Raw genomic sequence first — 24,467 nt, 5'->3', positions numbered from 1 at the left:
GGAGGTACGGATTCCCGAGCAGCGGCTCCTGCAGGATAGCCGCCACTCCAGCCGACGGAGAGCTGCGCTTGGTGGAGACTTTGTTCCAGACCCTGATGAGTTCCTTGTAAAAGACAGGCAGCTCACGGAGGGCGGTCCTGGCACCCCCCAAGTTCACAAACAGGAGCTGCGTGTCGTAATTGAGGTCGCGCTGCTGGCGGAAGAAATACGTCGCCAGAGCACACCACCTAGGAGGGGGCTCGACGTAAAGGTATCTCTGCAGGGTCCGATGACGGAAAGTCGCGAGCTGGGCGCTGACGCACACCAACGACTGACCGCCCTCCTCAAGCGGGAGACTCAAGACCGCGGCAGAGACCCAGTGCTTCCTGTTGTTCCAGAAGAAGTCCACCAGCTTCTTCTGTATCTTGGCGACAAACGCAGGGGGAGGGGTCAAAGTGACCAGCCGGTACCACAACATGGCGGCCACCAGCTGGTTTATGACTAGCGCTCGACCCCTGTAGGACAGCACTCGGAGCAGTCCTGTCCAGCGCCCTAGGCGAGCGGCGACCTTGGCCTCCAGCTCCTGCCAGTTCGCCGGCCAGGCTTCCTCGTCGGGGCTAAGGTAGACTCCCAGATAGAGGAGATGGGTCGTGCTCCAGGCAAAAGGCCTGAGCTCCTCCGGCAGGGAGTCCACCCGCCACTGACCCACCAGGAGTCCGGAACATTTTTCCCAGTTGATTCTGGCGGAGGATGCGGCCGAGTAAATCTCCTGGCACTCATGCATCCTCCGCAGGTCAGCGGGATCCTCTACCGCAAGGAGCACGTCATCGGCGTAAGCCGAGAGGACAACCTCCACGCCCGGCCCTTGCAGAGCCAGTCCCGTCAACCTCGTCCGCAGGAGGCGCAGGAAAGGCTCCACGCAGACGGCATATAACTGGCCAGACATGGGGCATCCCTGGCGCACCCCTCTCCTAAAGCGAAGGGGCGCCGTCAATGACCCGTTAACCTTAATCAGACACTCCGCGGCGGCGTACAAAAGTCGGATCCGGGCGACGAAATGCGTCCCGAACCCGAAAGCGCGCAGAGTTCCGAGCAGATAGTCGTGATCCACCCTGTCGAACGCCTTCTCTTGGTTGAGAGATAGGAAGGCGACCGACAAACCAGCCTCCTGGGAATGATGGATGAGGTCCCGGACCAGATGGATGCTGTCGTGGATTGTCCGGCCCGAGACCGTGAAGGACAGGTCGGGGTGGATCATGTGGTCCAGCACGATGCCAAGGCGAGCAGACATCGCCCTGGCGAAGATTTTGTAGTCCTTGCTGAGGAGGGAGACCGGGCGCCAGTTCTTAAGGAGGCGGAGATCGCCCTTCTTAGGCAGCAGGACGATGACTGCCCTGCGCCAAGAGAGGGGCATCTCCCCGGTCGCCAGACTTTCCCCCAGGACCCACGTGTAGTCGCTCCCCAGGACGTCCCAGAACGCCCTGTGGAATTCCACGGTCAGCCCGTCCAGCCCCGGGGATTTTCCCCTCGAGAGCCGGGCGAGGGCACCGGTCAGCTCCGCCAGGCTGAGCGGAGCTTCCAAATTTTCACCGCCCTCCGGGCTGACTTTCGGCAGGTCCTCCCACAAAACTCTACGCGCTTCCTCGCTGGACGGATCCGGAGAGAACAGAGCCCCGTAATATTCACGGACCCTGTTGTTGACGCCCTCCGGATCCGAGACGAGAGAGCCGTCGTCGGCCAGCAGCGTCAAGAGCTCTGCCTTTTTTCCAGCGAGTAGAAGAAGGGGGAGCCGTGGTCCAGATCCCGCAGGAACCGGATCCGCGACCTCACGAACGCGCCTCGGGACCCGACGAGCTGCAGGTCCTTTAGCGCGGCCTTCTTAGCTTTGTACACCGCCCGCAGGGCCGGGTCCTCGACGACTTGACCGAGACGGGATTCCAGGTCGAGTACCTCTTTTTCTAGGTGCCCGACTACGGCCGCCCGCCTCTTGGTCGACCCCCTCGCGTACTCTTGACAGAAGACGTGGACGTGAGCCTTGCCCACGTCCCACCATAGCCTCAAGGAGGGGAAGCCCCCCTGCTTCCTTCTCCAGTCGGCCCAGAATCGACGGAACGAGTCCTGGAACCGCACGTCCTCCAGCAGCCGGTTGTTAAAATGCCAGTACCCGGACCCCGTCCTCGCGCGGAGCGAAGCGAGCTCCGCCCACACCAAGTGGTGGTCCGAACACGGCACCGGCCGCATGGAGGCCGCCGGGACGCAGGAAACGTACGCCCGAGACACGTAAAGGCGGTCGACTCTGGACCATCCTAGTCCAGGCCTCACCCAAGTAAAGGCGCTGGAGTCGGGGTGGAGATTTCGCCAGACGTCCACCAAGTCGAAGGACCCGACCAGGTCCCTCAACTTCTCCACCGCCGTCATGCTCTGCGGGGCACCGGAGCGGTCCCTCGCCTCGAGGGTGCAGTTAAAATCCCCCCCGAGGACAATGCAGTCGCCGACGTCGATGGAGCCAAGAAGAGCGGACACTTCTTCGAAGAAGCGTGCCTGCTGCGGGCCGGGCTGAGGGGCGTACACGTTCACGAGATGGAGCGGCACGTCCCCCAGGCGAACCGTTACGTGCAGCAAGCGGCCTGGCACGGGCTCCTCGACCCCCAAGATCTCCGGCTGAAAATGCGGGCCCAGCAAAATGGCCACCCCACTAGAAGTGGCGGTGAGGTGGCTCATGCGGACCTCTCCTTGCCATTCCAGGAGCCACGTGGCTTCGTCTCCCGGAACGGTGTGGGTTTCTTGCAGGAAGCACACCGCATATTTCCCCTCCCGCAGGAGCGAAAAATTGTCAAATCTACGACGTGCCCCTCTGCCGCCGTTGATGTTGAGGCTGGCTATGGTTATCTTCATGGCAAAAGCATAGTGCAACCTCTACCTTAACCTATTGCGGGGGAGGGAGCGGAGTCTTTTGTTGACCTCCACTCCTTCAGCAGCCCAGCGAGGAACTTTTTGAGCCGGCGCAGCTCAAGGCCTTGCGCCCTTGATAAGGGCCCGCCCGCGGCCATGGTTTTAGCGGCGGCGCGGACGGACGTGATGAGCAGCCCCGGCTCGGACCATCTTTCCCGGGCCAGATGGGCTCGGTTGCGGCGACCCTGGCTCTGGACCAAAAAGTCCTGGAGATCCTCTACAGGAATGAGGGGGGACACAGCGGCGGGCACGAGGAGATCCACCGCCTTACTGGCGATGGACTCGAGATCTTCACCCGCGTCCTCCACCGAGTCCCCGTGCCCCTCCGGGAGGTCGCCGCTAGCAGCCGGTCCGTCGACCACACGAGATACGGCAAACGGCCCGGCCGCTCCATCTGGCCCTGGCTCTGCCCCGATCCCACCCCCAGGATCGTCGGCAGAGGAGTCCCCACTGGGCACTTTTAGAATTGGTGCTGGGTCGGGAAGCGACAGTGGAAGGGGTTCCTCCTCCGCCCCAGGAACCGGGGAACAAGGAGAGACCCGGCCATAGAAAATCCCCAGGCCCTCCAAGCGCTCCAGCTCCAAAGTAGGGGGCGAGGGTGGGTGTTCCTCCGGCCCAGCATTTACAGATTCATTAAAAGTGCTAATACTTTGTATTTCTGCCGAGTTGGGCAAATCCCGGGGGAAGTTGGATATTGGCTGGGTGGGCTCAGGTTCGGCCTTTTCAGCCCCGCCCGCCTCAGTCCCCGGGACGCTCGACCCGGCGGCTACGCATTCTTCCGCTGGCCCCACGCCCCCCACGACAGGCAGATCTTTCACGCCCTCCCCAGGAGGCAGCGGCTGGGCAGCCTCGACTGCCTCACCCTCCCCGGGGACAGATTCCTCGTGCCTACGGCGCAGTTTGGGGGCGCTGGTGGGGGACGCGGGACACGCGGCGGGCACCGACTCCTCCGCGGAGGGATGTTGTTCCCCCCCGCCTCATTGGAGCGGCGCCTCCTTTTTTTCCTGGGGGGGCACGGAGACAGGGAGACACCCGTGTCTGCCGAGGCCTCCCGCTCCACTCCCCCCTTTTTCTTATTTTGCCCGCGCTCGAACCCCTCTGCGGTATTGGTCAAGGGCTCGGGCACGGGCTCAGGGCACCCCGCGCCCGCCGGTGACGGGGTTGGGCCGAGCGCGGTGAACAGCTTGTCTGGCGCACTAAGAGGACCCGCCTCTAGGTGTTTCGCCGCCTTCCGCGCCTTCCCTCCGGCCGGACGCTCTTCCTCCCCCCCGCCGGAGGCCGTGAAAACAAAGGCCCCCGACGATGCCCGCGCACCCACAGCTCCCGGCACGCGGACGCTACTAGGGGGAGGGGTGGCGGCGGCGCCAGCCTTGGCCGCCCTCGGTGGTTTGGTGGCTTTGGAGGCGGGGCAGTTCTTGCGAACGTGCCCCACCTCTCTGCAGGCATGGCACCGCACGCCGTCCGACGTCCAGAAGACACGGTAGGCAGTCCCCTCGTGCACCACATTAAAATTGCCCTCTGTCGTCTCCTCCCGCGCCAGCCGGACAAAGAGCTGGCGGCGGAAGGAGAACACGTGGCGCAGGCTGTTCTCCCTGAGGCCAAGCGGTATGGGGTTGATCCCCGACCTTACCTCCCCCAGTTGTTGTAGGTGAGGGAGGAGGAGCTCAGCGGGAACAAAGGGCGGGACGTTTGACACGATGACCCTCTGCGCCGTGGCCTCGAGAGGGTCCACCGGCAGGAACGCCCCGCTCACCGTGAGCCCCTTTTCAATGGCCAGGGACACCGCCCGCTCCGACCCCAGGAAGAACACGGCCTTCCCAGACATCTTGGAGGCTGCGACAATGGCCGAGGGGCCGACTACCCCAGCCATCGCCCGCACGCACTCCTCAATGCTCATTGTGGGGTGAGTGTAGCTCTTGACCCCGTGTTTCTTAGTTATAAGTCTGAACGGTGGCAGGGCAGCAGGTGGCGCAGGAGGTGCCGTGGATGTGGATGCCGCCTGCGCATAAGTCCTTGCTGGCCCTGCCACCGGCGTAGATGGGGTCGCCATCATGGGGTCCCTTTAAGGGCTACACCCACCCCAAAGTCACAGGCCTTAATGGTCTTTAAATGGCCTCGTTTAATAGACTGAGCAGAGGAGCTCTTAACGAGGCACCTCTCCCCTAGTTGACAATTGGGGCGGGGCCTTGCTCCCTCTGCTCAGTTGTCTTAATTGTTTTATATTTTTCCAATCAATTTGGGAGGAAAGGGCTCTCAGAGAGAGAGGGGAGAGACAGAGAGTAACAGAGAAAGAGAGAGGGGGGGGTGGGAAGGGGGGAAACTGCGAGGGCAGGTCTCCCCTCGCAGTGTGGGTGGGTGCAATCCCCAGATGGCAAACAAAAATAGTCTTTGGGGTGGTCTTCGGGTGAGGGGAGAAGATGTCTTCACCTGGTGCAGCTGGAGCCACACAGGCACACACTCCCAATGATGTTAATTAGGGTGGATTAATTGTTTCTTCAGCCTGGTAGCTCCAGCTATCCCAGGCTAGGCAATGGGGGAGGGGTGCTTCAAAGGTGTGTGGGACCTAGTTGTAAGCAAGACCCCCACACACACTTCCACACACACACACCCCCCGCGATGTTCCGGCCCCCGACTGGTCTTCTTTCCTCCCCCCACCGATACAGCAAAGTCTTTTAGGGACTGCACCAATACACCCACCTGTAGAATGGTAGAGTCTCCCTCCTTCCACACTGGATGTTGTTGTTGGTCTTTCCCCCTCTCTCCAACTCTTTGTAGAAATGGTGAAGTTGTTAAAAGTTTTCTGCCTTTTCCTCCTCTCCCTCTGGGTGAAAGTTGGTAGTGAAGCCCCTTCCTTCCTTCTCTTCCTGGGCTGATTCACAGGCCCAGCCAGGAGCAAAAGCAGCAGCTCCTTCTCTCACTGCTCACAGCTCCAACTGTTTAGGCCACGCCTCCACTGCTCCACAATTGGTCCTAGTTAGTTTGCAGGTGCCACAGGTAATCAGGAAGGCGAATGGAATGTTGGCCTTCATTGCGAGAGGGATGGAGTACAAAAGCAGGGAGGTCCTGCTGCAACTGTATAGGGTATTGGTGAGGCCGCACCTGGAGTACTGCGTGCAGTTTTGGTCACCTTACGTAAGGAAGGATATACTAGCTTTGGAGGGGATACAGAGACGATTCACGAGGCTGATTCCGGAGATGAGGGGGTTACCTTATGATGATAGATTGAGTAGACTGGGTCTTTACTCGTTGGAGTTCAGAAGGATGAGGGGTGATCTTATCGAAACATTTAAAATAATGAAAGGGATAGACAAGATAGAGGCAGAGAGGTTGTTTCCACTGGTCGGGGAGACTAGAACTAGGGGGCACAGCCTCAAAATACGGGGGAGCCAATTTAAAACCGAGTTGAGAAGGAATTTCTTCTCCCAGAGGGTTGTGAATCTGTGGAATTCTCTGCCCAAGGAAGCAGTTGAGGCTAGCTCATTGAATGTATTCAAGTCACAGATAGATTTTTAACCAATAAGGGAATTAAGGGTTACGGAGAGCGAGCGGGTAAATGGAGCTGAGTCCACGGCCAGATCAACCATGATCTTGTTGAATGGCGGAGCAGGCTCGAGGGGCTAGATGGCCTACTCCTGTTCCTAATTCTTATGTTCTTATGTTCTTATGGATTGAATGTGAAATAATGTCGGGAAGCACCGCCACCGCCACCATTGAAAGCCTGAGGGCCATGTTTGCCACCCACGGCCTGCCTGACATACTGGTCAGTGACAATGGGCCATGTTTCACCAGTGCCGAATTTATTGAATTCATGACCCGCAGTGGGATCAAACATGTCACCTCGGCCCCATTTAAACCAGCCTCCAATCGGCAGGTAGAGCGGGCAGTACAATCAATCAAACAGAGCCTCAAATGAGTCACAGAAAGCTCACTCCAAACCCACCTGTCCCGAGTATTGCTCAGCTACCACACGAGACCCCACTCGCTCACAGGGGTGCCCCCGGCTGAGCTACTCATGAAAAGGACACTTAAAATCAGACTCTTGCTGGTTCACCCCAAACTGCGTGATCAGGTAGCGAGCAGGCGGCAGCAACAAAATGTAAACGATGGTCGCGCCACTGGGTCACGGGAAATTGATCTGAATGACCCTGTGTATGTGCTAAACTATGGACATGGTCCCAAGTGGATCGCGGGCACGGTGATAGCTAAAGAAGGGAGTAGGGTGTTTGTAGTCAAACTAGACAATGGACAAATTTGCAGAAAGCATCTGGACCAAACGAGGCTGCGGTTCACAGACTGCCCTGAATAACCCACAGCAGACATCACCTTTTTCGAGCCCACAACACACACCAAAAGGATCAACGACACCACGCCGGACCAGGAAATTGAACCCATCATGCCCAACAGCCCAGCAAGGCCAGGCTCACCCAGCAGCCCTGCAGGGCCAACAACACACCAGCCCAGCGAGGGCACAGCCAACACACCAGAACAGACATTTGTACCGAGGCGGTCCACCAGGGAAAGAAAGGCTCCCGACCGCCTCACCTTGTAAATAGTTTTCACTTTGACTTTGGTGGGGGAGTGATGTTGTGTATCTGTAAAGTATGCACCCCCACGTTCCGCCACCAGGGTGTGCATCCCCTGAAGTCCCAAGGGATCCCAGCATCCCTTGGGAGCACTGTATATAAGCCGGCCCCTGAGGCCTGTTACTCACTCTGGAGTGTCTTATTAAAGACTGAGGTCACTGTTACTTTAACCTCCCTGTGTGCAGTCTCATCTGTGTTAGGAACACAACAAAAGTACCCTCATCTGTCGCACCTCCGCCACGATCTCTCGCCGCTCCTCCGCCATAAACATTTACCGCATCTCGCCACAAACACTCGCCGCTCCTCTGCCCCGACCTTCCCACTCCTCTGTACCTGGGCCCTGCCGATGTTCCTGACCACGCTCCAAAACAGCAACCAGGATCTTGATGACGTCACGAAGTCGCCCATCTCAAAATCGGCGCATACTTGGAGCAGCTCGCGCTGGAGTTGAAGTATTTTATAGCCCTCTATCAGGTCTCCTCTCAGTCTGCATTGCTCTACAGCAAATAGACCCAGCTCATTACATGAGTAATTAAGATTCTTTAAGCTCGGAATCATTCTTGTAACATTCCTCTGGACCTTTTCCAAGGCCACTATATCACCCACCATGTGAGGGGACCAAGACTGGTCACTGTTCTCCAGGAGTGGTCTAACCAGTGGCCTGTGTAATGACAGAACCGTGTCCTTTAATTTATACTGAATGGTTCTATTAATACAACCCAACACCCTATTAGCTTTAGCTACAGTTTCTCAATATTGGCCACGACCCTTCAGTGATCTGTGCACGATAACAACAAGATCATCTTCTCTCTTGAACTCTTTCATTCTTTTCCCTGTAAATGATAGTTGTATTCTGTGTAGGTCCTACCAACATAAATGACACTACATTTATCAAAATTAAATTGCATTTGCCACTGTGTGGCCCAATCCCTGAGCGCATCTAAATCCCGCTGCATTAGATTGCATTCCTCTACTGCCTTAACCACTGCACAGATTTTGGTGTCATCTACAAACTTACTGACGAAATTCCCAACACCACCATCCAGCTCATTGATAAAGACGGTGAAGATCACCGGACCCAGGGCTGCTCCCTGGGGATACTGCTCGGAACATGTCTCCAGGCAGCTCCACTCCTGTAAACTACAACTTGTTGGCTGCGGGATTGGAGCCAATTCTTAATCCAGAGCACCAAATTCCGACTGATACCGCAGTATTCCATCTTGTGAATTAAAATAACATAAGAACATAAGAAATAGGAGCAGGAGTCAGCCATTCGGCCCCTCGAGCCTGTTCCGCCATTCGGTAAGATCATGGCTGATCATCGACCTCAACTCCACTTTCCCGCCCGATCTCCATATCCCTCAATTCCCCGAGAGTCCGAAAATCTATCGACCTCAGCCTTGAATATATTCAGAGACTCAGCATCCACAGCCCTCTGGGGCAGAGAATTCCAAAAATGCACAACCCTGAGTGAAGAAATTCCTCCCCATCTCTGTCTTAAATGGCCGACCCCTTATCCTAAGACTGTGACCCCTGGCTCTAGACACTCAATCCCCCTCAGAATCTTGTATGTTTGGATGAGATCACCTCTCATTCTTCTAAACTCCAGAGAGTATCGGCTCATTCTACACAAGCTCTCCTCATAACCTAGCGTGAGACACCTTGTCATTGGTTTGCTGAAAGTCCAGGTAGACAACCGGATTTCCTTCCGAAGGGTCTGTTAATAAACAGTGCGGAAATCGTATCTGGGAGCAGTACTTCCAATTAAACTGGCAGTGGGACAAGGAGACACTCACAAAACACAGATGTAAGGCGCCAATCAGAACGCCCTTCCTCAAGCAATGTGGGATGAACTCCTGGGGGCAAAATCCCCGCAATCAGTCGGGTGCTGATGGGGGTGAGTTGTAGGGTCTTTCTGCTGTTGGTCCGGGCTCCCGTGTACCCCTCTGGTGAACTAGTCTGTGTCCTCTCCCTACGGGCCGAGTGCCTGCCTCTGAGCTATAACCGCAGTTCTCCCCTACCCTCACCCAAACCAGGACAGAACTTCTCCTTTCATTCAACGCCTGATTCTCTACGAGTTCCTTGCGTGTTGATGAGAAGGGGTTATACACACACACAGAGAAGGACTTATAAAATCCCACGGTCAATATTTACAATAATAGAGCCTCATACAGCAAAGATTTAAAACTTTCCACTAGTTCTTTCTCCCGGAGCGGGTTTCTGCGAACACACATCAAACACAAAGGCACCCAAGGCTTCTCAAATGTGCTGCTGTCCCCAATTCAGAGACTATATTTAGTGAGCTGAGGATTAGGGACTGGGAACATTTCATTCCTGGAACGAGCTTTTTTTTTCATTTAAATGTTGTGTTTGGATCGGGAATCCTTAGCCTGGGATGTGGTTTGGGATCTTGGAATTCTATATTTGGGTTGGAATTATCTTTGGATTAGTGACATGTTTATCCGGACTTGACGGTGATACAGTAGTCAGTGAATGGAGAGGTGTTGATGTGAGGGTTGAGATTGAGGCTTAAGGTGAATGTTAAGAGTCTGCACTCTGTGCATGCAATAAAAAGGTGTATTTAAAGATACAAGGCAGAATCTGCCGCCGTGCTGGGCAGGTTAGCGTGACATTCACAGGGTGGCCGTTTTGCCCATTCATCTTAAGAACATAAGAAATAGGAGCAGGAGTAGGCCATACGGCCCCTCGAGCCTGCTCCACCATTCAATAAGATCAAGGCTGATCTGATCATAGACTCAGTTCCACTTCCCCGCCCGCTCCCCATAACCCCTTATTCCCTTATCGTTTAAGAAACAGTCTATTTCTGTCTTAAATTTATTCAATATCCCAGCTTCCACAGCTCTCTGAGGCAGCGAATTCCACAGATTTACAACCCTCTGAGAGAAGAAATTTCTCCTCATCTCAGTTTTAAATGGCCGGCTCCTTATTCTAAGATTATGCCCTCTAGTTCTAGTCTCCCCCATCAGTGGGAACATCCTCTCTGCATCCACCCTGTCGAGCCCCCTCATAATCTTATACGTTTTGATAAGATCACCTCACATTCTTCTGAATTCCAATGAATAGAGGCCCAACCTACTCAACCTTTCCTCATAAGTCAACCCCCTCATCCCCGGAATCAACCTAGTGAACCTTCTCTGAACTGCCTCCAAAGCAAGTATATCCTTTCGTAAATATGGAAACCAAAAGTGATTCCAGCCAATCTACTAGGGTTCATAGCCTCATTCTGGGTTCAGAACAGTGGTCATTAAACTGCTTTCTAGATCATAACAAGGCTTACAGTAGAGAGTTATATGGAATCTACGACACAGCAACAGGCCATTGGGCCGAAATGGTCCACACCAGCCTCCTCCCACTCTCACCATCATCGGCAGTCCCTCGAAATCCAACAAGACTTGCTTCCCCTCTGAAAGTGAGTTCTCAGGTGACTGAACAGTCCAATACGAGAATTACAGTCTCTATCACAGGTGGGACAGATCGTGGTTGAGGGAAGGAATGGGTGGGACAGGTTTGCCGCACGCTCTTTCCGCTGCCTGCGCTTGGTTTCTGCATGCTCTCGGCGACGAGACTCGAGGTGCTCAGCGCCTTCCCGGATGCACTTCCTCCACTTAATTCTTCACATCTGCTTGCCTCTTCACAGCCTGTCTTCTCCACCTGGCAGCGAGCTCCACTGTCTCACCGCTCTCCGCGTAAAGGAATTCCTCCTCAATTCTTTATTTACTGTGTTAGTGGTTATCTTGGGCCGGAGTTTCTGCTCTGGGTGCAATCGCCAATTCCCATCCAAATTGCGGCCATTTTGAAAAGTGCTTGTATTTCCCTGAGCCGCCGCTCAAACTAATTAGCAAATCGCCGAATGCAGAACCTGCCTTGAACCACGCAATCTGGCAACGTTCTAAAACAATCTCTTTAATCCACATCCACCCGATAGAATCGCTTCATCGTTGTGATGTCCTCTATCAGGCCTCAACATATCCGGTGAATTAAAGACAGTGGCAAAGGTTCCTGTTCAAGCCCTGGGTTTGCTACTTTGCCACATATTTTGCATGCTAAAGACAGACTTTGGTTTGTAGGGTGGGAGGACTTGTTACTATAGGCGGTCTTTGTCACAGAGCGTGAGACCAATACTATATCAAGTTTACAGCTTCAAATCTAGCAACAATAACTTGCATTTATATAGCGCCTTTAACATAGCAAAATGTCCCAAGATGCTTCATGAGAGCGTCGTCGAACAAGATTCGACACTGAGCCACATAAGGAGATATTAGAGCAGGTGATCAAAAGCTTGGTCAAAGTGGTAGGTTTTAAGGAGAGACTTAAAGGAGGAAAGAGAGGTAGAGAGGCGGAGAGGTTTAGGGAGGGAGTTCCAGAGCTTGGGGCCCAGGCAACAGAAGGCACGGCCATCAATGGTTGAGCGATTATAATCAGGGATGCTCAAGAGGGCAGAATTAGAGGAGCGCAGACATCTCGGGGGGTCGTGGGGCTGGAGGAGATTACAGAGATAGGGAGGGGCGAGGCCATGGAGGGATTTGAAAACAAGGATGAGAATTTTAAAATTGAGGTGTTGTCAGTGAGCACAGGGGGTGATGGGTGAGCGGGTGCAAGTTAGGATACGGGCAGCCGAGTTTTGGATCACCTCAAGTTTACGTAGGGTAGAATGTGGGAGGCCAGCCAGGAGTGCGTTGGAATAGTCAAGTGTAGAGGTAACAAAGGCATGGATGAGGGTTTCAGCGAGGTGAGGCACGGTGAGACGGACAATGTTACCGGGGTGGAAGTAGGCGGTCTTGGTGATGAAGCGGTTATGTGGTCGAAAGCTCATCTCGGTGACAAATATGGCACCCAAGTTGCGAACAGTCTGGTTCAGCCTCAGACAGTGCAAAGGAGAGGGATGGAGTCAGTGGCTAGGGAACGGAGTTTGTGGCGGGGACCAAAAACAATGGCTTCGGTCTGCCCAATATCCAGCTAGAGGAAATTTCTGCTCATCCAGGACCGGATGTCAGACAAGGAGCGTGACAAATCAGAGATCATGGAGGGGTTGAGAGAAGTGGTGGTGAGGTAGAGCTTGGTGTGGTCAGCGTACATGTGGAAACTGACGCTGTGTTTCCTGATGATGTCGTCGAGGGGCAACATGTAGATGAGAAATCGGAGGGGGCCAAGGATAGATCCTTCGGGGACACCAGAGGTAACGATGTGGGGGCGGGAAGAGAAGCCGTTGCAGGTGATTCTCGGGCTACGATTAGATAAATAAGAATGGAACCAGGCGAGTGCAGTCCCACCCAGCTAGACGATGGTGGAGAGGTGTTGGAGGAGGTTAACAGTGTCGAAGGCTGCAGAAACCACTAGGATCAAAATGGCAGCTGTATTGATTATTGCAATCGAATGTCAGTAATGCCATTTACCCAATCAATGCAGAATAGCAATCAATACAGCCAATAGGAGGTTGAGCTCCATAGCCAACTGTAGGGTACAAGTCAGAGGGACTGCGTACCCCAAACATTGGACGCTCAAATGTTGGAGGCGCTGCAGAGAGGACATCATGAGGCTTGTCCCTAGTGTTGTGGGTCTGAGATAGGAGGCGAGACTTGAGCATTGAATTGAGTTCTGTTGGCAGGTCGGCATGAATAGGTGCAGGGCCAGGTAGGCCTGAGGCACACCCGATATTGGGCCTCGGGCCTCATTCACATGACCAGAGGGTCCTAGGTCCCAGCGCCTGATCCCAGCAGTCTACAACTTCCCTCAACCCCCAGGGTCAGAGACTGGAAATATCAGTGCTCCTCATCGCTCTACCGTGACTCTTACAGGAGAGTGTTGTGTGGGGGTAGGATCGGGCTTTGGGGCCCTCACAGTTAAATAGCCTGCTAATTCTCACTGTCTAGAAGAGCAGCTACTTGTGTAAATAAGGGCCCATGGACCTTACCCCGGCATTTATAGGGCAGGCAGGGGAGAGAACACAAGGAACCATGGACTTTTAGCCCAGCACCTTTAAGGCAGGCAGGGGAGAGGTGAACACACGGGCCCATGGACCTTTAGCCCAGCACCTTTAGGAGATGTGGGGAGGGGTGAACACATGGGCCCATGGACCAGTAAGTGGGGCAGGGGAGAACACATAAAAAGAACTTACAAATATAAAGCGACGTAGAGAGTAAAATACTGAAAACAAAAAGTAACGGCAGTTGCCAGCAAAGTTTGGAGCAATGGGGGTGGAATGTAACCCTGGCACCTGCCCACGTGTCCCAGGGCCAGAATACCACCCACTGCCTGAATGTTGGTCTGGGCTCACCAGTGGATTTTTTTCTTGAAATGAAATCCCCAGGGTGTCTGTAAAGATCTTTTCCGTGCCTTCGTTCTGGGAGTCTTGACTTTGTTTTTCACTTTCTCAGACAGGCTGCTCTCCAACGTAAACAGGGGCACGGATAAATAATCTGCGGTGTCTGAGTGCAGTGTCAAACTCAGAGCTGACCTCTTGCACTGGGACCGTGCTTATAGGCGGTGTGTGATGTGCAGCTCCCGAACCCCACTGACACACCGTCCTGACTTGGACATATATCGCCCGCCGTTCCTTCATCGTGGTTATGTTGCCCTCCCTAACAGCACTGTGGGAGCGGAGGTTGGGCGACGTGGACCACAGCGAGGCCCCGACCTACGAGGAACCGTCAGTGGCAGGCCGGGGCTATAAAAGGACCGTAACAACGGCAAGGTACAGTGCGAGCCAGTCTGGGAGGGCGACAGCTGTGAAGAGGGTGGCTGGATTGGACGTCACCATAATCCAGGTCAGTGACTGGAGCGTGGGCAGGTACAGCAGGAGCGACGAGAGATTGCAGAGCGACCTGACCGGGGCCCAGGAGAGGCGAGAGTTCGGGGCCCAGGAGAGGAGAGGGCCCAGGGGCAGCACGGGCCAGCCCACACTGCGATATGTGTGCGCACTAGGTCTGTGCAGCAGAGCTGGTCTCCAGTCGTCTTGGTTAACCCTTGCCACTGGACCAAGACCTCGCTCTGTCAAGCCCGTGTGGTGGCTGGTGTGCAACGGTCACCACACATTAAAAAAAATCCACGCACAGGCATCTTCCACCCTTCAGGATGTAGCTCGGGATCCGGAATATTAGGTCCATCATTGAAACACCTGTGAACTCATCGCTTTTTGGTGTGGAAGCAAGTCATCCTCGATACGAGGGACTGCCTACCAATAAGAAGGGAAGCACCTTCACCACACGAACTGCAGCGCTTCAAGAAGGCGGCTCACCACCATCTTCTCGAGGGGCAATTAGGGATGGGCAATAAATGCCGGCCTCGCCAACGACACCCACATCCCGTTTACAGAGGTGCAAGTTGGGAGGTCAGTCAGGAGAGCGTTGGAATAGTCAAGTCTGGAGGTAACAAAGGCATGGGTGAGGGTTTCAGCAGGAGATGGTCTGAGGCGGGGCGAGACGGGCGATGTTACGGAGGTGGGAGTAGTCAGTGCTGGAGATAGAGGTGATATGGTGTTGGAAGCTCAGCTAAATTACAGTCCGTTAACAATGACCTGATGGATGAATTTCTGACTTTGGAACTGCAGAGAAAGCCTCACCTGTCGGGAGTTCAAGAACATTTTCCAACAATTGCGGTCCAGGCTGCCTAGGTTTGCGACATGTGCCACCACCGGTGATGTGGCCCCCTTCGTGTGCGCAAGGGCTCTAACGCAAGGGGTGATTGCAACCTACTGATGAGTCAGCCTTGTTTTTCACTTCCCCAGACGGCCAGCTCTCCAACATAAATCTCAGCACGAGTAAATAACCTGTGATGTTTGCCCACGGTGTTGAATTTAAAGATGAGCTGTGGACCCAAACCACAGGCACGTTGCATAACTAGCAGCTCACGCTGTACAGTGCACCGGGGCAACACTCTGACTGAAAGGCCACTGCTCATTTACAGTCAGATGTGAAATGTCGTGAGCCGACAGCAGATTGCAGCCGCTGGCCAGGTTGATCAAGAACATCATCATAGGCAGTCCCTCAGAATCGAGGAAGACTTGCTTCCACTCTAAAACTGAGTTCTCAGGTGACTGAACAGTCCAATATGGGAATTACAGTCTCTGTCACAGGTGGGACAGACAGTGGTTGAGGGAAAGGGTGGGTGGGGAGTCTGGTTTGCCGCACGCTCCTTCCGCTGATTGCGTTTGGTTTCTGCATGCTCTCAGCGATGAGACTTGAGGTGCTCAGCGCCCTCCCGGCTGCTCTTCCTCCACTTAGGGTGGTCTTGGGCCGGGGACTCCCAGGTGTCGGTGGGGATGTTGCACTTTATCAGGGAGGCTTTGAGAGTGTCCTTGAAACGTTTCCTCTGCCCACCTGGGGCTCGCTTGTTGTGTAGGAGTTCCGAGTGGAGCGCTTGCTTTGGGAGTCTTGTGTCAGGCATGCGAATGATGTGGCCTGTCCAGCGGAGTTGATCGAGTGTGGTCAGTGCTTCAATGCTGGGGATGTTGGCCTGGTTGAGGACGCTAACGTTGGTGCGTCTGTCCTCCCAGGGGATTTGCAGGATCTTGCGGAGACATCGTTAGAACAGTGACACGACGGAGGTATCCAAACCGGCCTTCCAACCACGACAATAGATCACGGGAAAAGCTCAACTCCTTCGTTGCCTCCAACACTTGAGGCCGGATGTTGCTGGGGTGGGAGAACTCACTGCGTGCCCCACTAGTCACACTTATAATTGCACATTTAGGTTTTTACACTTTTTGCCCAAAAAGTTGCTGAAAGTGCGAGCTGATAACCACGTAGCTAAGGCAACAGGGCTTCTGGGAGTTGGTGAACGGCGGGACAAACACTTCTTAACCAATCAGGTTCAAGGACTGCGAAATAAACAGAGGACTGAGGAGGGTGAATTAAATGTCAAATCAGGTACAGAAAGAGAAATGAAGAGAGGGAACGAAACAGTGGATTAGGAGAGAGAGAAAAGAGATAGAAAGGAAAATTATGGAAATATTTAACATTTTTTATAACTAAAATAATTCATAACCTGAAGGAATGAGACTCCAAGCTTTTATTTGCCCACTTTCTGGGCCAGAGTGGTTGATTGGCAGTCACTAGCAATGGTCACATTGTTCATAGTGCACTGACGCTGTGAAATAGTAAACGTACTTTCTGCGGTGAGTTTAACGGGCAAGTTACGTGCAAACCCACAGGGCAGGTTAAGCACAAGATATCATTTCTGCAAAAGCTAACGGTGGAATGGCACAACATGAGTCGAATCCCAATTCACGGGATGTCTCTTCCTCACCACACATGGCCGGCCGATTTGCGTATTGATAACCGAGCACCACTCACACGCGGTTATATCTTCAGCAAAATATGGCTCTTATGTAACCAGATCATTGTGTACAGACGGCAATTATGATGACACCACGTCCCATTGGGTAATTCCACAATCCCCCGGTCCCAGTGAGCACAGGTCAAAGGATCGTGGCTAAGAGTCTGTGGCCCTATCTCTGACCTGGTGCGGCTTGTGGAATACCCCCCCCGCTCCATTGTCTGATGGATCGTGACGGTCAGGGCAAGGAGTAAGGTCCGGGTACAGCCCGAAGCACACGAAGGCAAATCCATCTGCTGCACAACCCAGACAGTACAGGGTCTGATCAGCTGGGTAAACGAGAAAGAACCTCTCCATATAGTGCACGCAAATCCGAGCCTCCCTGCACCCTCACTGTGTAACTTATTTCACGGTTTCCTACACAAGATGCTACGTGTGCTGGAGACAGAGTTAACGCTTCGGGTCGATGGCCGTTGGTCTGATGAAAGGTCAGCGACCCGAGACCTTTACCCTGTCTCTCTCCCCACTAATGTTGCCTGACCTGCTGAGTATTTCCAGCATTTTCTGTTTTTATTTCACTGTTTCCTACTTCATCAGGACCTCAAAACTCCTCCCCTCCCTCATTCCTTCCTTCCTCCAACAATCTACAGGCATTTTAAACCTAACCCATCGACCTCACTTCTCCCCCACTCTCTCTTCCTTCATGGTGCCGACACTGACAACCTTGATTTGTTGGTAAAGCAAAAAAAAAAATTAGCTCATTAATATTGACAATGTCTCCAATGCATGAGCATAAAGTTCAGCATCCACATTGCTCTGCTGCACTGGGGCTGCATACATTGTCATGTGCAGTTCTGGTGTTTACAGCAATTCATCTAAATTGAGTGCCAGAGTGGGTAGCACTCTCGCCTCTGAGTCAGAAGGTTGTGGGTTCAAGTCCCACTCCAGGGACTTGAGCACAAAGAATCCAGGCTGACACTCCAGTGCAGTGCTGAGGGAGTGCCGCACTGTCGGAGGTGCCGTCTTTCGGATGAGACGTTAAACCGAGGCCCCGTCTGTTCTCAGGTGGACATAAAAGATTCCACGGCACTATTTTGAGGAAGAGCAGGGGAGTTCTTCCCGGTGTCCTGGGGCCAATATTTATCCCTCCATCAACATAACAAAAACAGATTATCTGGTCATTATCACATTGCTGTTTGTGGGAGCTTACTGTGCACAAATTGGCTGCCGCGTTTCCTACATTACAACAGTGACTACACTCCGAAAGTACTTCATTAGCTGTAAAGTGCTTTGGGACATCCGGTGGTCGTGGAAGGCGCTATAGAAATGCAAGTCTTTCTTTTTTCTTTTAAATTTCCAACATTTAGGTCAAAGCACTTAAAGTAACTAGGGCCTTCATGTCTCTGCAGATCAGTCAGGCTCTGAGGGGCTGCCCTGTTATTGGAGGGATTTTGTATTTGTTAGATTATTCTGTTGGATTATTTGTTGTTGAGCACTATACACCTGTAAGGTTAACTGTTTTTGTCAGTTGCATGGGTCATATATTACGGTCTGGCTAATATTCACACCTCAGGGGAAGGCAGAGGCTGTGTATTTCTGGGACCCCCTCTGTATCCATGGTTGGATGTTCACACTATACCCTGGATGGGGAACATCCGATAGTCTACTCAAAGTATTTGGTGCAAATCAATGAATCAAGCCGTCCCGTTCAGTTCCAAACATCCCGATAACTGACACCATGGAGCAGCGGTTTTGAATGACAGCTATGTCTGGGGTGAAGGTGTGTGTAGGGCCTGTGAGTGTAACATGGCCAATATTTCTTTGTAGTCCCTTTGTTGGACAATTCCATGGGCAGGAACTCCCGGCCATCAGTTTATAGGTGGCTGCTTTAGCTCAGCTCGGCAGGCAGTCTGATGGAGGCGCTGTGAGAATGATTCATCACAGAAGAAGTGAGTGATCATGTTTCAAAAGCCAGTAGTGAGGTAGAGCAGGAGAGGCTTATTGTTGATCTGACCATTTGGGAATAGTGAAGTTTGTAAATGACTGTAAATATACTGCACAGTTACCTGTTTAGTATTAAATAAATCCATATGTTGGTTCATAGATGGATCCTCGATCTGTTGGGAGTGTGTGTTTAATCTGCGTGCTGAAGATAAGGTCACATGACACTCCATGATGTATTCCAGTAGGTCGGTGTATAGTGGTCAGATTTATCTGCTTGATTCCTGGGTCTTGCTACATTTCCCTGGATATTGGGCAGGTAAAGGCATATTCCAGTTCACAGGAGATGCAAGATGCACTTATAGGAGTTGTCACTGATGTCTAAGCCAAGGAGTGTATCCAGCATAAAATAACGGTGCCATTTTTCAGACTTAAATCTGCCTGTTCAGGTGGATGTTACAGATTATATGGCACTAGTCAAAGAGGGGCAAGAGGCTTTCTTGGTATTTCCTCAACCAACACCATCTAAACAAGTTTAACCGTCCTTGGTCACATTGCTCTTTGTGGGATCTTCTTATGCTGCAGTGCTTGGCTGCCCAATAACATGCCTGTAACTACAATTTCATGTAGAGGGTGGGTTGACAAGGACCAGTTATAATATTGGCTTTCTTCCTTCAGGTCAATATTCCAAAAATCCAATACAAACAGGGGCATTCCATATATTGATTATATACCAATACCAACTCCACCTGCCACCGTTTTGACCACTCACTTAATCAATCAATATCCCTTTTCCACTTTCTGCTCCCATGTGCACTACTTACAGCGTCATCTAACTTAGTGTCATTGGCAAACTTGGACATACGGGTTCTCTATTCCTTTATCTAAGTCATTTATAAATGGCTGTAATTATTTGAAACACCAACGTCCCCTTGGAGGACAAGAGGAACTAACAAGAGGGCTGGCCATCCTAGATTGGGTGGTGTGTAATGAGAAAGGACTAATTAGTAATCTTGTTGCGCGAGGCGCCTTGGGGAGGAGTGACCATAATATGGTAGAATTCTTTATTAAGATGGAGAGTGATACAGTTAATTCAGAGACTAGGGTCCTGAACTTAAGGAAAGGTAACTTCGATGGTATGAGGCGTGAATTGGCTAGGATAGACTGGAGAATGATACTTAAAAGGTTGACGGTGGATAGGCAATGGCAGACATTTAAAAATCACATGGATGAACTTCAACATCCCTGTCTGGTGTAAAAATAAAACGGGGAAGGTGGCTCAACCATAGCTAACAAGGGAAATTGGGGATAGTGTTAAATCCAAGGAAGAGGCATATAAATTGGCCAGAAAAAGCAGCAAACCTGAGGACTGAGAGAAATTTAGAATTTAGCAGAGGAGGACAAAGGGTTTAATTACGAGAGGGAAAATAGAATATGAGAGGAAGCTTGCTGGGAACATAAAAACTGACTGCAAAAGCTTCTATAGATATGTGAAGAGAAAAAGATTAGTGAAGACAAACGTAGGTCCCTTGCAGTCAGAATCAGGTGAATTTATAATGGGGAACAAAGAAATGGCAGACCAATTGAAATAATACTTTGGTTCTGTCTTCACGAAAGAAGACACAAATAACCTTCTGGAAGTACTGGGGGACTGAGGGTCTAGCGAGAAGGAGGAACTAAAGGAAATCCTTATTAGTCAGGAAATTGTGTTAGGGAAATTGATGGGATTGAAGGCTGATAAATTCCCAGGGCCTGATAGTCTGCATCCCAGAGTACTTAAGGAAGTGGACATAGAGATAGTGGATGCATTGGTGATCATTTTCCAACAGTCTATCGAATCTGGATCAGTTCCTATGGACTGGAGGGTAGCTAATGTAACACCACTTTTTAAAAAAGGAGGGAGAGAGAAAATGGGGAATTATAGACTGGTTAGCCTGACATGGTCGCGGGGAAAATGTTGGAATCAATTGTTAAAGATGAAATAGCAACGCATTTGGAAAGCAGTGACAGGATCGGTCCAAGTCAGCATGGATTTATGAAAGGGAAATCATGCTTGACAAATCTTCTATAATTTTTTGAGGATATAACTAGTAGAGTGGACAAGGGAGAACCAATGGAAGTGATGTATTTGGACTTTCAGAAGGCTTTTGACAAGGTCCCACACAAGAGATTAGTGTGCAAAATTAAAGCACATGATATTGGGGGTAATGTATTGACGTGGATAGAGAACTGGTTGGCAGACAGGAAGCAGAGAGTCAGGATAAACATGTCCTTTTCAGAATGACAGGCAGTGACTAGTGGGGTGCTGCAGGGTTCAGTGCTGGGACTGAATATACATCAATGATTTAGATGAAGGAATTGAGTGTAATATCTCCAAGTTTTCAGATGACACTAAGCTGGGTGGCGGTGTGAGCTGTGAGGAGGATGTTAAGAGGCTGCAGGGTGACTTGGACAGGTTAGGTGAATGGGCAAATACGTGGCAGATGCAACATAATGTGGATAAATATGAGGTTATCCACTTTTTTGGCAAAAACAGGAAGGCAGAATATTATGGCGACAGATTAGGAAAAGGAAAGGTGCAACGAGACCTGGGTGCCATGGTACATCAGTCATTGAAAGTTGGCTTGCAGGTACAGCAGGTAGTGAAGAAGGCAAATGGCATGTTGGCCTTCATAGCTAGGGGATTTGAGTATAGGAGCAGGGAGGTCTTACTGCAGTTGCACAGGGCCTTGGTGAGGCCTCACCTGGAATATTGTGTTCAGTTTTGGTCTCCTAATCTGAGGAAGGACATTCTTGCTATTGAGGGAGTGCAGCGAAGGTTCACCAGACTAATTTCAGGGATGGCTGGACTGACATATGAGGAGAGACTGAATTGACTGGGCCTGTATTCACTGGAATTTAGAAGAATGAGAGGGGATCTCATAGAAACATATAAAATTCTGATGGTATTGGACAGGTTAGATGCAGGAAGAATGTTCCCGATACTGGGGAAGTCCAAAACCAGGGATCACAGTCTAAGGATAAGGGGTAAGCCATTTAGGACCGAGATGAGGAGAAACTTCTTCACTCAGAGAGTTGTTAACCTGTGGAATTCTCTACCGCAGAAAGTTGTTGAGGCCAGTTCGTTAGATATATTCAAGAGGGAGTTAGATATGGCCCTTATGGCTAAAGGGAGCAGGGGGTATGGAGAGAAAGCAGGAAAGGGTTACTGAGGTGATGATCATCCATGATCTTATTGAATGGTGGTGCAGGCTCGAAGGGCCGAATGGCCTACTCCTGCATCTGTTTTCTATGTTTCTATGTTTCTGATTGGTCCCCATGGAGAACGAGACCCGCCCAGTCGTTTGTCTGGAATGTGTAATTAGATCTTGCCTGTCTGAGTAATCAAGATCTTTGCAAAGTGTAAGTTGTTCCTTTCATTGTGACAGCCAGGGTGTGGAGCTCACTGCTTCCAGAGAACAGACAGGGCTCCCCCTCCCGGGTCTGGTGCACTCACCCTGTCGAGTTCAGATCGGAAGGGATGAGGCCATGAGTGATTTTAGCATGAGGATGAGAATTTTAAAATCGAGTTGTTGATGGATAATATTCCCCCTAATTTTTGGGGGGTGCACGGTCCTTTCAAAGGGCTGTGCGGGACCTCCAGACTGCTGCTCGGCCATGTAGTTTAGTGAGCCCAGGGTGGGTGGGTGAACGGGACTTGCTGCGTGTTAGGATGTGTGCAGCAGAATTTTGGATGTGCTCAAGTTCATTGAGGGTGGTAGATGGGAGGCCGGCCAGGAGAACATTCCCACAAAGCCTCCCTGATAAAGTGCAACATCCCCACCGACACCTGGGAGTCCCTGGCCAAGACAGCCCTAAGTGGAGGAAGAGCATCCGGGAGGGCGCTGAGCACCTCGAGTCTCATCGCCGAGAGTATGCAGAAACCAAGCGCAGGCAGCGGAAGGAGCGTGCGGCAAACCAGTCCCACCCACCCCTTCCCTCAACCACTGTCTGTCCCACCTGTGACAGAGACTGTAATTCCCATATTGGACTGTACAGTCACCTGAGAACTCACTTTCAGAGTGGAAGCAAGTCTTCCTCGATTTCAAGGGACTGCCTATGATGATGATGGAATAGTCAAGTTTGGCAAGTAACACATAAATGTAATGTTATGCATGTTGTAGGACCAACACAGAACACGCTCTCTTTTTAAAAGAATGCATTAATTTATTGCCCATCCCTAGTTACCCTTGAGAGGGAGATAGTGAGCTGCCTCCTTGAACCGCTGCGGCCAGCGGGGGGTGGCGGGGGGGGGGGAAGGAGCGGGGAGAGGAGTGGGAGAACGTGATCCAGGCCTAAGAAAGGGTGGGAGGACGTCATTTATCTTCCCATCTGGATCACGTTCTTGCTCTCCTTTAGAAACAGAAGAACAAAAGAAATAGGAGCAGGAGTCGGCCATTTGGCCCCTCGAGTCTGCTCCGCCATTCAATAAGATCATGGCTGATCTGATCATGGACTCAGCTCCACTTCCCCGCCCACACCCCATAACCCTTTACTCCTTTATCGCTCAAAAATCTGTTTATCTCCACCTTAAATATATTCAACCACCCAGCCTCCACAGCTCTCTGGGGCAGAGAATTCCACAGATTTATAACCCTCTGAGAGAAGAAATTCCTTCTCATCTCAGTTTTAAATGGGCGACCCCTTATTCTGAGACTATGCTCTCTTCTCTTATAACAGTCTCTTATGTGGAACCTTGTCGAATGCTTTCTGGAAGTTTATATAATTAACATCCATCGACATTCCCTAAGCTATCACATTAATTACCTTCTCAAAAAAATACACTAGGTTTGTTCGACATGACTTGCCCGTCACAAATCCATGCTGACTCTCTCTGACCAGTTCTCCCAGTGCTCAGACACTCTTTCCTTAGTGACCGATTCACTATACCATATACACCTCAAATCGCTGGAGAAATACCACCAGCGCTGTCTCTGCAAAATCCTGCAAATCCCCTGGGAGGACAGACACACCAACATCAGTGTCCTCGATCAGGCCAACATCCCCAGTATTGAAGCACTGACCACACTCTACCAGCTCTGCTGGGCGGGCCACATTGTTCGCATGCCCGACACGAGACTCCCAAAACAAGCGCTCTATTCGGAACTCCTACACGGCAAGCGAGCCCCAGGTGGGCAGCGGAAACGTTACAAAGACACCCTCAAAGCCTCCCTGATAAAGTGCAACATCCCCACTGACACCTGAGAGTCCCTGGCCAAAGACCGCCCTAAGTGGAGGAAGAGCATCCGGGAAGGCGCTGAGCACCTCGAGTCTCATCACCGAGAGCATGCAGAAACCAAGCGCAGGCAGCGGAAGGAGCGTGTGGCAAACCAGACTCCCCACCCACCCCTTCCCTCAACCACTGTCTGTCCCACCTGTGACAGAGACTGTAATTCCCATTTGGACTGTACAGCCACCTGAGAACTCACTTTTCGAGTGGAAGCAAGTCTTCCTCGATTCCGAGGGACTGCCTGTGATGATGATGAATGGGTGATGGACAACATCCCGCCACACTGAAGGAATAGCGAGGTGTGAGGGGGGAAATGAAGAGACATTTTTATATAAATCTTTTACAAGGTAACATGAAAATAAACTGGGGAAGGCATATCTCAAGGAAAGCTTGAAATCCACACTGGTTATATAAGGTGTGAGCTAACTGCCCAAAAATGTGTTTTTGGC

The 24,467-nt window shown here is 51.7% G+C and overlaps 1 protein-coding gene across 2 annotated transcripts in view; it reads right to left on the bottom strand.

Moving 5' to 3' along the window:
* Positions 1–24,467, bottom strand: part of acsf2 (acyl-CoA synthetase family member 2) — a 196,153-nt gene that overhangs the window by 42,623 nt on the left and 129,063 nt on the right. The gene's annotated exons all lie outside the window — the stretch shown is intronic.

The sequence above is a fragment of the Pristiophorus japonicus genome, chromosome 16 (genome assembly GCF_044704955.1).
Source record: "Pristiophorus japonicus isolate sPriJap1 chromosome 16, sPriJap1.hap1, whole genome shotgun sequence".
Lineage (NCBI taxonomy): Eukaryota > Metazoa > Chordata > Chondrichthyes > Pristiophoridae > Pristiophorus > Pristiophorus japonicus.
The sequence above is the reverse complement of the archived record's forward strand: the minus strand, read 5'-3'. Positions and strand labels throughout refer to the sequence as shown.